Raw genomic sequence first — 16,476 nt, 5'->3', positions numbered from 1 at the left:
CACTCGCATGATCAGGGGGCAGCAGGGCAGGCCCTATGAGGAGAGGCTACGGGACCTGAACCTGTTCAGCCTCCACAAGAGCAGGCTGAGGGGGGATCTAGTGGCCGTTTACAAACTAGTCAGATGGGACGAGCAGGCATTGGGGGAGTCCCCGTTCCCCCGAGCACTACCAGGAGTGACGAGAAATAACGGTCACAAGCTGACAGAGGGTACATTCAGACTAGACATCAGGAGGCGCGACTTCACTGTCAGGGCGGCTAGGATCTGGAACCAGCTTCCAAAGAGAAGTGGTGCTGGCTCCTACCCTGGGGGGTCTTTAAGAGGAGGCTAGATGAATACCTAGCCGGGGTCGTTTGACCCCAGTACTTTCTCCTGCCATGGCAGGGGGTTGGAGTTGATGATCTGCTCAGGTCCTTCCGACCCTACTAACTATGAAACTATAATTTTGATAAAATGGCTCTAAAGACGATTTGGGTGAATAGTTCATAATGCATCACTGGCCGTGTCTACACAAGACACTGACTGCACAGTTGTTATTGCACAGTTATTTAGTACTTGTATGAACAAGTGCTAAATGACTGTGCAGTTACTGGAGTTACTGCACAGTTGTACTGAGGAACGGCTTTTTTGTGATGCTGAATGCATAGTAGCTTGTGACTACTGTGCAATAGTGTCACATCATGCTTCCTGCCATGCAACAGCTTGGTGCTTCTGCTACGTCAAGAGCAGGAAGACTTCAGATGGAGCAGTCTGTAGATATTGCAGGAGGCCATCAGGAGTCGCATGACCCAACAGGGGAGCTGGGCTTCCAGGATATAAGCCCAGAGCCTGAGCTGGGGCAGGAATCTGATCCTGGCAGCCAAGATGTGGAGAACTCCTGAACAGCAGGACTGCAGCCAGGCTCCTGGCAAAACCAAAGCTGGGGTAAGCAGGCAGATGGTTGTGAGAGTAAGGAGGGTCAGACACTCACAGCCTGCAAGGGGCAAGAAGAAGAGTCAGCAACTTGTAGCCCAGGAGGGGCAAGTAGGGCCAGGGAGTTGGGAGGTCTCAACTGTCCTAGGAGCAAGGAGGGCAGTGGAACTTGTAGCCCCAGGAGGGGCCAAAGGTCAAGGAGAGACCACAGCTGGAGATTGCCAGAGTCAGGGAGCCTGGAGATCTCAACTGGCTGAGGAGTGGAGCCAGGGCCCAGGAGGGGCCAAAGGTCCAGAAGTCACTGCTGGGAGTGGAGTCAGGGCCAGTGGCCCAGTGTCTCAGGAGAGGCGGTAGCAGGATCAGGGACCCAGGGCCACACCTGGGAGTAGCTGAGATGTGCAAAGTGTCTGGGTGTGGGCAGAGAGACAGCTCAATAGAGAACAGTGCCATCTGCAAGGCATGGGTGTAAGGGTTGGTTGGAGCCACATAATTAACCCTTAAGGCAGACAGTGGCGACACCTGAGCTCAAGACCCCCAAGTCTCTTTCCGTTACGGTGCTAATGAGCGTAGCACTGCCAAGCCTATAAGTATGATGCTGGTTAGCTTTCCACACTGATTATATAAACTTTACTTCTCTTTCTCTTTCAGAATAATTCAGGAACCAGCCATGATTATCTCTGATTTATTCATTGGCGATAATTCATAGCTTGTTTGCCAGCAGTTCTTTGAGTGTATTTGACATTTAATCATTGGAGGTGTTGCGATTGGACAAAGACACCACATGGTAGATTTCTGTTTCCTCTCCATCTGCATCCAGATTAGATTAACTCTCAGAAGAACATTCTACAAGTTTAATTATCTGTATGTAATTCCCTTTCCACAAATATTCTGCAAACCTAAACCCAAAAGAGTACCTTTAAAGCTCTGATCAAATCAGCTATTTATATTGTGAAGTCTCACTACATTTAAGCGAACACATTATATAAAGGTTATATTTCCTGTTATAGTATCTGATCTGGAAGCCCATACTGTACATACATATGTGCATCATACTGTGGATACATATATTTAGTCAACCTTGGTCCCTGTCAGTTCCAGGTTGACTGATGCAAGCCAAGAACAGTAAACACAGGGGTATTAAACTGCCACCTAGTGGAATTTTGATGGATTTACTAGATTCAGAAAAGCATAGAAACAATTCGAAAAGGGACATGAGCATCACGATATGGGAACTATTTTGGATAAGGGAGTTACATACGGAGAAATGGTGCTTATCAAATACAGGATCAGTCAAAACCACTGTATTATTTTGTTTGACAGGGACTCAGCCATGTAATGTTTTTTGTTTCCAAGAATTCTGTGAATATAAATTCTTCACCCTGTGTGGCAGATATGTGAGAGTTAACAGTTGGGGAAAAATGAGGCAGGGAATAAGTACCTTCCTTCAGGCAGAGTCCGTATTAGGTACAGGATTAGCAGTTCCAGGCTCCCAGTCTCAGGATGTAGCTAGTGATATGTGATCTAAATGTGAAGAGGAGGGAGAGGGTACAATCAAAACAGCAGTTTGCAGTCTCTGCCATGCATAATTCGCTAGCTTGAAAGATGCAGAGGTGTGTGTGCTTGGGATACTTCTACATTTGCCTAAAAGAAAGGACCATTTCCCCACCCTTTTTGAGGACATCCATCTCCAACATGCATAATGAATATTGCTGCATTCCATTAAACATTAACAAGATGGCCTGCACAGTTCCCACGATTGGCACTATGGAGCTATACCCTGACCTGAAACATTTGCAGCCCAAAACCTGTAGAGAGTCCTGTATGAAAAGTCCCTGGGCTCCGGGCTTATCCAAGTACTTGAAGGGAGTGTCATATCCACTGGAAACAGACATTTCACTATTAATATCAATAGCACATCACACTGGCACTAAAATAGAGTATAAAATAGTGTGTGTGTCTAATCTATGTTGCCTTCAGGAATAGTTGAGATAGCTCCTTCCTCTGACAGCCTTTTTATGAGCAATAGTTTTACATTGTATTAGAACAGTGGAAGTCAACCTTTTTTGGGCAGATATTAGCCAAATTAGCCTCACCCCCTCTGCAGATATTACTCTGATCCTCTCCCCTGACCAATCTTCTGCTCTGCTTTCTGCCCAATTTACTGCTCTGCTTTCTGCCTCTTCTGCCCTCATGCTGCCTGTCTCCACCCTGATCTGCTGCATGCCACACACAGGCACTGCTGTGCCATATATGCCATACATACCACAGGTTGGCCATCCTGTATTAGAACACTTTAAAGCATTATTTCCATATTTGTATATATACCATGCCCCCAAATATAACATACACCCTATTTTTACAAGGCGCCAAGAAGAAACTCTTCAACATCTTCATTAATGATCTGGATTCAAGTATCAGATGCAGATTAGTAAAGTTTGCGGATGATACTAACAATGGGGGAACACAGCCAAACTAGAAGACAGGCTGGGGGTACAGGCCGACCTGGACATGCTTGCAAGGTGGGCAGACCAAAACCTGATAGCATTTAATGTAGAGAAGTGTAGGGTGCTCCACCTTGGGCGGAACAACCAGCATCATACTTCTAGGGATGGCATTACTAAGCTCACTAGCACCATAACCAAAAGAGACTTGTGTTTTTACAAGGGGTGCATTGCCACGCTTGGGATGCGCGTACACCTGTGTGCGCCCCTATGGATCACCCCTGCCTCCCACTTTACTCGGCCTTGGTAAGGTTGCAACTGGAGTACTGCATCCAGTTTTGGGCCCCACAGGTCAGGAGGGACATGGACATGCCCAAGAGAGTCCAGAGGAGAGCCACCTATATGATCAAAGGCCAAGACAGCAAATCTTATGACAGGCTAACAGACATGGGACTCCAGCCTGGAGAAGAGAAGGCTCAGAGGGGACCTGATGGCAGCCTACAAGTGCATAAGGGAGCGCATCAGGATCTGGGAGAACAGTGGTTCACCTGAGCTCCCCAAGGAATAACAAGGTCCAAAGACCACAAACTCCTAGAAGTCCATGAACATAAGGAAAAACTTTACAGTCTGCGTGTCCAGCGTCTGGAACAGACTCGCCCCGGAGGTGGTGCAAGCACCTACTCTGGACTCATTCAAAAGGTGTTTGGATGTTTCTCTTGCTGGGATCATTTGAGCTCTGCATATTTCCTGCCTATGGCAGGGGGTCTGGACTTGATGATCTCACGAGGTCCCTTCCAGCCCCTAATGTCTATGAAATGTATGAAAAAAAATCTGAATCTGGTCTGAATTCTCTGGTGCTGGGGGCCAGGAGCCATGTGCCAGGGCTGGAGTCTGCACCAGGCTGCAACCACATGGCTTAGTAGGGCCCAATCCAGCACATTGGTACTGGGGCTATATGGTGGGCTGGGGCCAGAACTGGCATGCTGGCTTCAGAGCTACATAGCCTGCCAGGCCTGATCCAGCCTTCTGACTCCAGCTGCATGCTGGGCCCAACCCTGAGCACTGGTTTTGGAGCCATGTCCTGGGTCCAGGGCTGTGAGCCAAGACAAGCCTGGTGCTCTGGCTGTGGACCAACTGCATGCACCTTCTAGATCCAGAATGAGATTGGGGAGGGGGGGTACTCTATGCATCTAGAAATGTGTGCACAGGAGGGTGAAGGGAGGGAGCAAGGGAAGAATTTATTCTTGTGGCTCCCAGAGCTGACACTCCTCCCCCGTAAAGACATTTCTGGACACATGGGGAGCCCTTTTTTTGGCATAGAATTGTTGCCTTAAGAACTTGGTGGGAGCTGGTTCTCCTCCCAAATGGAGAGCAAACAGCAGAGTTGAATTGCAATAAGGTATGCTTTAGTTTTCTCCAAACAAGAACCCCGTTATCTTCTCCAAACAAGAACCTAGTTAATTCTTTAATAAATCAGTTTTACTGGGTATTATAAAGTATTCACTGCAAGCGTGCATACAGATATAATCTTAGCAAGCAAGTAATTGCATATTACCAGTCCTAATAATACACATCTCAAGAGCTGGCCAAGTGTCTCAGAGCAGGCTGATTCCTTGAAGGGAGATCAGAAGTCTTCAGTTCTCAGGCATCGTTATGGTGAGGGGAAGGTGAAAAGGAATGGGGAAGGGATGAGTTTTCCTTTGTTCACGTGGTAATATTTATAGTCCTTTAGTCAGGTAGCTACCAATTAAGCCAGTTTTCTGTTTTTCAGCAACAACCTGAGTTATAACTCTACTTGATCGTTTTTTCCTTCTCTTGGCAGCAAGAGGCTTCTGCTCCAGATATGGGTGGAAGCCGCCATAACAAACCCTTTTATCTATAACAAGTCTTTTTATCAAACTTTTTGCAGAAAAACAAGTTACACCTGACCTTTCTCTGTAGAAAAGCAGGTTCCACAATCACACAGCCTGTGCACATATGCTAACTCCGTGAATATACTCTAGCCCATTTATGTCAGGGCAACTAGGCCTTGTAGGCCTAAGGGACAAATTCAGTCCTGTCAAGCATCAAGAGGCTGAACTATCTCCACATAATGTGCACCCGAATTTTCTCCAGCTGGTTTTGGGGAGAAAGGTGCAGGTTATATGAAATAAAATATTCCAAGAACACTGTTCTGTGAATCCTTTCTTTATTGTATCCCTATCTATCAACTCAACAGCGACAATAGGACTGAATGAAGGCTTCCTTCTCATTTGTTTTCTACAGTTATGTATTCAACAAGAGTTCAAACATAACTCCTTGGCTAGAATCTACAATAATATCCAAAGATTGTAGATGACTACCCTGGCCCATGACAGGGCCCATAATAACAATAACAACAACAACAATAATGGCACCTGTTGAGGTGCCATTACCTAATTTGGTGGTAAAAGCAAATGACATTTTCCGCCACAACTATAAGCAGCACATACACCACATCTCACTAGACCCCAATGGTGGAATTTAAATGTTTACTTCCTTATTATTATTCTTGTGTAAATCACTTACAATATATGCAGAAAAATATCCATTATTCATTCTTATGTGAATACATCTTTTATGCCCAATGCTCAAAGATATGTAAAGATTTAAATAGTTTTTAAAACATATTTATTTCTAGAATGCCGGCTGTAGTATTATAATTTGTACTACTTAATAATGTTATTCACACTATAACAATAAATGACTGCATTAAAAATATATATATACACACAAAAGCCCAGATACTGATGGAATAAAAATCACCAATAAACGTAACTTGTATTTTCAAATAACTAAGCTATTTTGCCCAGGGAAGATATAAAGGAAGAAAGTAATGGAGCAATGCTTATGTTCTCAGTCACATCAATATCAATCTGAATTAAAACCATTAAAAGAAGGGACTTGGCCCATTATTTCAAACATATTGTCAGAGGGGAAGAGATGCAAAATTAAGAGATAAATAAGAGAGTGCAAAAGGCTGACCTTTCATTTAGTGTTATGAAAAATGCCTTTTCAGGGATGCAGAGTCCATCAGAAGCAATAAAAATGTCCTATGCAATTGTCTTGTCAGTTGTTGACACAGAATTAAGTTGCTTAAGACACTGGGTATTTTACTAAACTTGGCTAACATGCACTTTGCATAAGGAGGATTCAGCATTCTTTAAAGATAAAGACTTAGCATGCTTGTACATGTGACACCATTACCATGTACACATGATAAAAATATCAGTGGCTTAATGGCACCACACTGTACACATCCAAGAGTTTTTGGGGTTTTAAATGGGTTTGCAATGTTGCAAATTGCAACGACGCAGCTGTCAGCTTCCCCACCCACCAACCGTGGGAGAGGTGGGCAGCCTTGGCAAGAAAAAAGGATCTGACTTCTTGCCACTTCTGCCTTCAGCAGCTGCCTACTGAAGGCAGAAGTGGTGAGGGGCTCAATCCTTTTTTTTTGGCAGAGCTGCCTGTCTCTTCCTTGGCCGAAGGGTGAGCTGCTGGTGGGCTGAGCAGCCTCTGAGCTGTGGGGGGCCCATCCTTCTTTCCATGGTGGTAGTACCCCCTGGGGCCACCCAGGTGGGCTGCTAGCAGGCTGGGTGTTGCCCCAGCTTGGGGTCAGGGAAGAGTTGGATGGGGCCAGGTGCTACCTCTGAGCTGGGGCAGCACCCGTCTGGTTGACAGCCTGCCCAGGTGGCCCCAGAGGGTGCTGCTACCATGGACAGAAAAAACAAAGCTCCCCACAGCTCAGGAGCCACTCAGCCCGCTGGCAGCTCATCCCCCTGGTCGCAGGAGAGGTGGGCAGGATCTGCCAGAAAAAAAAAAAGATTGGGGGCCTCTTGCCATAACAGTGACAGAAAAATAAAACCCCTAAATTGGTGGGTTTCAATTAAAAACCCACAATGTCAATTTAGGGGGCAAAGAATGCAACCCTAAGGATTAAATTCCCATCATGTGTACAAGCGCCCTTAATGGCAGCCCACATAGAATGACACGACCTCTCCACGGCATACCACATAGAGTGACATGACCTTACATAGTTTCATAGTTTCTAGGGTCGGAAGGGACCTGAGTAGATCATTGTCACAGGAGCACTGAGGTGTCCTGTGCCTTAGATAAGTAAGTAACAGAGCTGTCAATCAACAGGCCAGTGCAGCTGCGGGTTGCTATGGCAACCAGCCAGTCAGATGACCAGAAGGGGGCAGGGCCGGGCCCTTTATAACAGCTCAGGCCTGGGCCCAGGAGCAGGAGCAGGAGCTCTGTGGCTGAGCTGAGTGGCCTGAGTGGGTGGTTGCAGCCTTACCTTGCTGACTGGCTGCGATGATGCTAGGGAGGAGAGAGCCCTGAAGAGAGGTACGGTGGAAGCCCTGCTGGGGGCTGGGAGTTTGCATTACGAGTGAGAAGGCTCTTTGTTGGTTTCGTTACAGCCATTTGGGCTCGGCTTGTGTTACAGTTAAACCGGAGGACTGGGTGAGGCTGTAGGGGTGTGAGGAGGCCTCACGGGGGCTCCCCAGTAGCTTGGGGGTTCCTGGTGCCCAGCAGGGGCACAGTGTGTAGTGCCACTGTGGGCACAGCACGAGGAGTGCCAGAAAGGTGCCCCCAGGGTGGTGCAGTGAGTGCGAGAGGCGCGGCACAGGCCCCCAGGGTGGGGCAGTGAGTGCGAGAGGCGCGGCACAGGCCCCAGAAGGGGCAACAGGCATGGCAAAAGGCCCCAGCAGGGGCAACAAGCACGGGAAGTGTGGCAAAGGCTCCACAGAGGGCGAGGAGTGGGATAAACAAGAGAGACAGGCCCTGTGGGGTGAGGCCTGGGCATGGCAAGCCCAGAGGCTCTGGTAGTAGGGTGCAGGTCGCAGCAGCGGCCCAGGGGTGTTGGTATCAGGGGTACAGGTTGCTTAACTAGCCCAGGGGCACCGGTAAGAGGGCGACAGGCGCATGACTGACCCAGAGGTACCGGTAGAGGGGTGCCAGTGGGGTGGTAGGCCCAGGTGGATTAAAAAGAGGCACCGGGGAGTAACAAGCCCCAGGGGCGCCAGGTGGGCGGGAGGCCCGGGGTGCCAGAAAGGGCACCAGGGCAGGACGAGCCCAAGGGACGCTGGAGAGGGCGCCGAAGGGCAAGGGACACAAACAACGTCCAAGGAACATCTGCAAGGCTTGGGGCATGCTAAAGGGGAGGTTGGAGGCACACATAGTCCTTAAGGCAGGGGTGTTCAGAGGGACCCCATATGGAATAGGGGTAGGAACACGCGTACCGTTCACCCAGGGATAAAGGCAGCCTCCCATATAAATTTAATTATCATCAAAGTCGTGGCGGGTGAGAATCAGAGGGTGCTGAATCACCAGAAGTGACGGTAGGGGGCGCTAGGGAGTGCACGGCCGCTCCTAGGCCCCACTCCCTCACAATCATCAACTCTGACCCCCTGCCATGGCAGAAAAGATTACTGGGGTCAAACGACCCCAGCAAGGCGTTCACCTAACCTCCTCTTAAAGACCCCCAGGGTAGAAGCCAGCACCACCTCTCTTGGAAGTTGGTTCCAGATCCTAGCCGCCCTGACCATGAAGTAGCGCCTCCTGATACCTAGCTTAAATCTTCCCTCTACCAGCTTGTGACCGTTATTCCTGGTCACTCCTGGTAGTGCTCGGGGGAACAGGGACTTCCCCAGTGCCTGCTGATTTTTATTGACTAGTTTGTAACAGGTCACTAGATCCCCCCTCAGCCTTCTCTTGTGGAGGCTGAACAGGTTCAGGTCCCGTAGCCTCTCCTCGTAGGGCCTGCCCTGCTGCCCCCTAATCATGCGGGTGGCCCTCCTGGACCCTCTCCATGTTGTCCACATCCCTCCTGAAGTGCGGCACCCAGAACTGGATGCAGTACTCCAGTTGTGGCCTGACCAGTGCCGCATAGAGGGGGACGATCACCTCCTTGGACCTGCTTGAGATGCATCTGTGGATGCATGACAAGGTGCGGTTGGCTTTCCTGACTGCATCCCCATGCTGCCGGCCCATATTCATCTTGGAGTCAATGACCTCCCCACATTATTTGCACAATCAGTAATAAGGCCATCTCTTGTCCTAAGGTTTTGCTTGAGCATGATTATGTGAAGAGAGGGTTTGGTCATGAGTGCTGTTGGCTACCTACAACTTTGACTGGCAGCCACATTCATATCCAGCACAAGGGAAAATCCTAAAAGAGAAAGCAGTCGCTTATATATAGAGGTGAAACAGAACCATTTTAAAGCAAAGTAAATCATGGGAGTCAACAGCACATTGTGATCTACAGTCTGAGATCAGATGGGTTTTGATCTAAGAACACTATTAATGATATATTCTCTGTTCCTCACCTTGAGACAGTCAATCAGTCAGCACAACATGCACTGCCTCCATGCCATATCCAGAGTTAAAACCCATAAAGAACCATAAGACTGGATAAAGTAAATTGGCCAGCCTCCATCTCTGTCAATAACCTTTTCCAGACCATGTTTAGAGACAGGACAAGTAATTGTGGAGATCATTAATATTGAGCAACAGCTTCTTGAGAAAAGACCAGGTCACAGTATGTTTAATAGCTGCTGGCAGCTAGTGCTCCCTGAGGGAGGTATTAATGATTACATGCTAGATTGATGTCAGTATAACTACAACTGGCTGAAGGATAGAGTCACACAGTCGCACACTCATACACTCACACACACTATTTCCCATGTTATTGTTACGGACCAACTGCAACTTCCATATTAATCCCTTTTCCAGTGGTATTAAAGGGAACTCTGCGATGAAATTTGTTCAAGGCATAAATATGGGATACATTATCTGAGTCCAAAGGTAAATTATACACATGAAAAACTCCAGAAATAAAATATTAAATGCACAGAAATATTCACAAATAGGGCAAAGTTGTTTTGGAAACATTTAAGTTGATATATTATTAGAAAAAAATTATTTTAAAAAGGTATTTTTGAAAAGTAGGTAGTTTCTACAGGGTCAACAGTGCATTATGCACTTTATAGGTAAATCTGAATATATGGGGTAAAAATCTTGTTTCCATTGAAGCAAATGGTGAAGATACTTCTAAATTCACATGTAAAAATGTTCCTTGGCTTTGACAAAGGGCCAAGAATCAGATCTCCTGAGGCATGTCTATACCAGAATGGATTTGAGCACCTTATCTCTGGGCATGGTAGGTTTGTAGTACAACCAGACCCTTTGAGTTCCAGCCCTGGCTGACTACTTCTGCTGCCATGGGTTAGTCATTTAACTTCTCTTCCAACGAAGTTTCCTTATCTTACAATGAGGGGACTACTTACTTTTCCACAAAGTGCAGCTATGAGAATTAGTGAAAGCATCTGTGTAGTGCTTTGAAAAAGCATCATTCTGCTTGCATTAATTATCACTTACGGTGCCTTTCATCTCTGTGTAAAACCTCTTTCTCTTTAAAATGTAACTTTAGTGAGCATTCCTCCTTGATCCGGTCCTCTTTGTAAGGGTGATTTCATCTTGAAAACATGAAAAACAATCACCATTAAATACAAACCTATGCATTTTCAGAAAACTGATCATAAAATTGCCATATGCATCTTAATATGCATAGTATATGGACTAATGGCCCTATGCTCCCTCAAAAAACACAGCTGACAACCCATAAACTTTGTCCTTATTCCATTAAATACTCGGTTATACACCATGTATCCAAAAGGATTACTGGAATGTAAAACTCTCATATGATTACTCCATAAATAACCTGTGTAAACCTTGCAGGCCACACTTAACTCTGATGTAAGAAGACAACTTCAAAGAGTTTTACCATTTTGCAGTGCTACATTTTGCCTTGTATCTCTGCATTTTTAATTATATGTGTGTCATGTGTACATATGAAATACAAGGGCCTTTACTACTGTAGAAAAAATTCTAAAGCTCCCACTGAATTCTTCAGAAGTCTGGAATATATCTTATGGTAAGTTCAAGTAAGCTCATGGTAAAGCTGTTAACATAATGTCCTTAATATTTTGTAATGATTCTGACCTGGTTGAGAGAGGTCCAAGCTTTCATAGACAACAACTTCATTTGTCACCTGGCAAAGTGGGCTGTTGCCTACAAAAGCTTATGCCTCTAAGGTGCCACCCTGCCCTATCTATAAAATAAAGTCTTACTTTTGTATTGGGGTGGCGGGGTGAGGGGCATGGTTAGGGGGGCTTGTAAAGCTGCAGGGCTTGTGGGAGGCGGGGTATGAGTGTGCATGGGGGAGTTGTGGGCAGGTGTGGGAATGTGGGGTTTGTGGAAGGGTGAGAGTATGGGAGGGTGTGGCGCTTGTGAGGGTGTGTGTGGGCTTTGTGGGTGGCTGTGGGCCCTCCTGCCACACACTTTGCCCCATCCATGCACAGTCCCTGCTGCTGCCACCAGCAGCAGGTGGTGGGCTCTCAGGGTGCTCATGGCCATGGCAAACAGAGCCCCTCAGTAGTGTGCAGCTCCAGCTGAGTCCCAGGGGCTGCACATGGCAGTATGGAGCCAGTTCAGCCTGGCCTGCTGGTGCATGTCTTCACATCAGACCAGGCTGGCTCCATGCCAGCACACACGGCTTGCAGCGCTGCAAGTAGGAGCTACATGCCATTGGGCAGGGCCAGCTCCATGTCTCCATGTGGGGCTTCCTGTACTCCAATGGGGCTGGGAGCTGCACATGAAGACATGGAGCCCACCTGGCCAAATGGCGCATGCAGTTCCTGCAGCTCCCAGTCCCTGCACCGTCGAGCCAGTCAGGCTCCGTGGTTCCATGTGCAGCTTCCTGACCCTGCTGGGGTGCAGGGAGCCCCACATGAAGGCACAGAGCTGGCCTGGCCCAGCCCAATGGCGTGTGACTCCCGCCTGCAGTGCTGTGAGCCCCATGTGCTGGCACAGAGCCAGCCTGGTTTGGCCTGAAGGCTTGTGCCAGCAGGCCAGGCCAGCTCTATACCACCACATGCAGCCCCCAGGACTTGGCTTGAGCTGCGCGCTGCTGGGGAGCTCTGCCTGCTGCAGCCATGAGTGCCCTGACAGCCTACTGCCTGCTGCTACTGCTGATGGCAGGGCTGTGCACCATGGGGGGGGGCACTGCTGGGGAGGGCCCCACACCCACCCACAAACCCCAGACCCAACTTCCCCCCTGCAGGCAGAAGCCCTGCTCTCCACTCACCAGCTGTTTAGTCATGTGCCACTGCTCTTGATAGCTCCACACGGAGCTCCCAGATGGAGTACTGGAAGCCCCATGGAGTTGGAGGCACAGAGCCTGCCTGGTCCAATGGTGCACGACCTCTGAGAGCCCATGCCTCCCACCAGCTTTCAGAGGCGCAGCCATGGGTCTAATGTTTTTTGAAGGGGACCTGTGGGCTGGATAGAATGGCCTGGCAGGCCAGATCTGGCTCACAGGCCATTTTTTGCCTGCCCCCAGGTTACTTACTCTCATCTTCACTGGATCAATCCAAGCATTTGGCGTGGCAGGATGTTTTCTGCCCCATAAGTGGAAAAACTTTTTTAGTTGCCTATGCTGTGAATCTGTTTGGGTTGAAGGACATGTTGGGGCCTTCTGGGTTACAAAAATTTTCTCAAGTGAATAGTTTTGGGCCCACCTTTCCTAAGGGAGCATCCCAGGACTAGAGAAAACAAAACTATATTTCAGAGCTTTCTACTAAATGATCCCTTCAACTTAAAACACAAAGCCAGGCACACTCAAAATTAAAAGTTACTTTTAATATTGGGTGTAACTCAATCAAAAGCCAGGGATTGGGAAGTTCAGGCTGAGATTCCTGATTCTTGTGTCTTTTATCGTTTCTAAAAACAGAGGTGCTAAAAACAGTGTGTTACTGGCAGCTTTAATACTGAATTTAATAATCTTGAGTCACAGACTCAGGGGATTATTTTAACCCATTTATTTTCTGTAATTCTGTAGTAAATGTGTTTGCTCCTGTTTGTACCAAGAAATCCAATACACAGAAAATAGGCAGGATTTTGTTGGCTACTCTTAATGGTAGATCTTCATTGCATAGTTGATCTGGGAGACCAGTTTTGTCATCCCTCCAGCAAAGCCCCACTCATTATTGTCTTCTCTATTTGTGCACTTGCCTGTGCATGTTAGGTGGCACATCTACAGGTGTTTAATGTTAAAGCACCCACAGATCCTCAACTCTGGTAGAGGAACTGGTTAGTCCTTTGTGGGGAACTACTGGAAGAACACTGGAGCACTATAAGGACTCAAGTGACTTTGCCTGTGTTCACACAGCAAAGTGGGCAGGTTCCAGACACTTAAAGCAAAGCTATAAGCCAGTGACTCTCAACTAGGGTGCCAGGGCATGCTAGGGTGCCATGAGATCTTTTAAAGAGTGCTAAAGGAAATGAGAGATTAGCAGGTAAAAGCAGTCTCAGGCTTCAGGTGAGTTGGGGTTGGGCCCAGGGGCCCCTGCCTCTGAAAAGAAGATGAGATCAGGTCCTGGGCTGGGCTGGGCTGGGCTGGGTGTGTGCAATGTAGCAGGCCATAGCTGCTGGCACCACTGCAGCCAAATTGAGCTGCAGCAGGGCTAGGGGCCGCCCCTGGAGCTCAATTTGCACTGCATGCACCTGGCAGGCAGTGGCTCTGAACCCCAGTGCTGCTTCCAGTGTGGACCTGCGTGCAGGGGGGTCATAGCTCCTGCCCCGGGCCTTGGGGGCAGTGCATCCCGCTCCAGCCGCTGCTTCCGCTGCGCTGGCCAGAGACAGAGCCTGCAGCTGAGGGGCGGGACACAAGTCGGGGGGCCTGGACTGTGGGGGAGAGGGCAGGCCCAGGGCCCCAATTAATCTTAATCCACTCTTGCCCTCTGCAAGAAAGTAAGCGCAGTAATAAACAAGTCTGTTTTTTAAATAAACTGCTATTCAATTCACAACAGTTATGGAAGAATGCCTTCAGTCCAGCAAGGGGTGCCTGAGTCTAAAAAGGTAGAGAACTGCTTTAACCTTATCTCCAGCAAAGGACAGTAGCCTGAGCTTAGAAAATGTTTTCATCAGGGTAAAGGGATTTTTCTGTGAAAATGGGGGTGTGGTTTGTTTGGGTTAAAATCCAGATGCAGTAAAAACATACCATTGGTTCTCTACTGCTCATTTCTTAAAAAAATTTAAATCTGAAATTTCATGTGTGTAACAATTTGCACTATTCTCTTTCTTTTTTTTGATCTACTGACAGTTCCAGGAATTCTTAGTATCAGTAAAGATTATATAAGAACTTAGTTTTCAGATGCATCTTGATACTATTGCATAGGGAATAAGAATGATGCCCTATACTTTACATACAGGTACACAAAGAAATTACTTCATTCAGTATTGCTATGAAGCCACTTCTGGGGTAGAAGAAAGTGCAGAGCAATGTTACAATGGTGTAAGGGAAGGAAAGAAAACCAGTATTACAGACAATCTGAACCTTATAGAGGAGTTAGGAGAGAGAGAAAGTAATTTCTCATGTTATAATTTGGCTAGGGCTCAGATGTTGTCATGCTAACACATGAATAGTACATCTTCAGTTAACATCACTGAAGGTGATTTAAAGTCCTTGTTCTTAATTAACATCTTCCAGATGAGAGGTCTGCACAGTGGTATATTCTGATACAGAAACAGAATGTAAAACTGTATCTAAAACTAAATGTATATGTGAGCACATTATACAAGTGAAGTATTAAATCAATGAAAAACACTACCAAGAATCTTATTAAATAGTTAATGATGCATCAGGTACTTAAATGAACATTCACTTCAACACTTTGAGCATCCTTGACTCAATACTGTAGAAACAGAAATAGAAAGTAATAGATACCAGGATTTATTACAGACCATAAGGCCCCAAGGTACCATTATGATCAGAAGTATTTATCTCGGCTGTGGTATAACTACTATGCGTATAAGACACACAACGGCTGTTCTCTCCCTGTTACTTTTTCCCCCTGATATACAATCTCCAGTAGATCAACTGTAGAAGCCCCCTCATAACCCCCATAGCAAATACTGAGATAGCAGACCTCTGTATTTGATATTGGTGAGGAGGACGGTAATCAGCTGCACCACTGCACTATCCTCACAGGCCACAAAATCAATAAAGAGGCACGTGGGCAGACTGAGGATTTTGAAAAGTGGGGTTGTAGATGGTGTGATGCATCTTCCCATAAAACACAAACTACATATTTCTCCAGGTAAAAAGGAACTAGAAGCTTTACTTGTGTGCTAGGGGTATAAGACTATATTATTCAGTTTAAGATTAAAGCAAAAAGTAATGTAACTTTATTGGAAGGAGTTAAAAACAGTATGCAGGACAGTGAAACAGGAGCTACATTACCAGGAACAGCTAACAGGCAGCAGAATTGCAGAACAAAGGATAGCTTGATTAGTAGAACATCAAGACCTTTAAGAAGGAGAGGGTCATTAACACCTGTGGAATTTAGAGTTTAGAAGGAATCAGTTAGGTTTTAATGAGTCATTAATTCATTTGACTCCCTTATTACCTGAATAGAAATCCTACTGCCACTGCCAGGCAGTTGGCTTTAAACTTGAGAAGGAGCAAGAATCAAAGGAAGGGTACAACTGCACCAGTGCACCCTGTCCGGATCCGCCTCTGGAAGGCAGTAGCTGTGGCCCGGTTTATAGAGTATTTAATCTGCAATGGAAAATTCAAGTATCTCTCTCAGCATGGGGAATCATGCTAAGGTTCTTTGCTTCATTTTTAGCTGAGATCTCAGATCATGCATGACTAGTTTTGATAGATTGATTTACACAAGCTATATCATGCCAACTGTTGATGAGCATAATTTACCAAAGTTCTGAATATCACACCGCTAAAGCTGGTTAAAATACAATTTAAAAAAAAAAGAAAAGAAAGAAAGGAGGGAAGGGCATTTTTGAAGGAAAAAAGTTTACAAACTTTTTCTTTCCACACAAGTCCTATCGTCTGGGTGCCAATGAATTCATAGATGAATATACGAAAGACTGACTTAAGTAGAACTTAAGACTGACTCATTTTAATGGTCGGACCCAGAGGGTTGTAATTGATGACAGTCACTCATCGTGGTGCCCTGTGACCAGTGGGGTCCCTCAAGGCTCTGTCCTTGGACCCATACTGTTCAACATCTTCATTAAT

General features: G+C 46.6%; 1 long non-coding RNA gene across 1 annotated transcript in view; it reads right to left on the bottom strand.

The window, feature by feature from the left end:
* Positions 1-11,556, bottom strand: part of LOC109321747 — a 16,838-nt gene extending 5,282 nt beyond the window's left edge. Inside the window, exons 1-2 of the long non-coding RNA XR_002104162.1 lie at positions 9,704-11,556; positions 2,351-2,433 (exon numbers count right to left, since the gene is read on the bottom strand). This is a non-coding gene — a long non-coding RNA (uncharacterized LOC109321747). The remainder of the gene's footprint in view (positions 1-2,350; positions 2,434-9,703) is intronic.
* Positions 11,557-16,476: the final 4,920 nt, after the last annotated feature.

This window comes from Crocodylus porosus, unplaced genomic scaffold (genome assembly GCF_001723895.1).
Source record: "Crocodylus porosus isolate Cpor-Errol unplaced genomic scaffold, CroPor_comp1, whole genome shotgun sequence".
Taxonomy (NCBI): Eukaryota; Metazoa; Chordata; order Crocodylia; family Crocodylidae; genus Crocodylus; species Crocodylus porosus.
The sequence above is the reverse complement of the archived record's forward strand: the minus strand, read 5'-3'. Positions and strand labels throughout refer to the sequence as shown.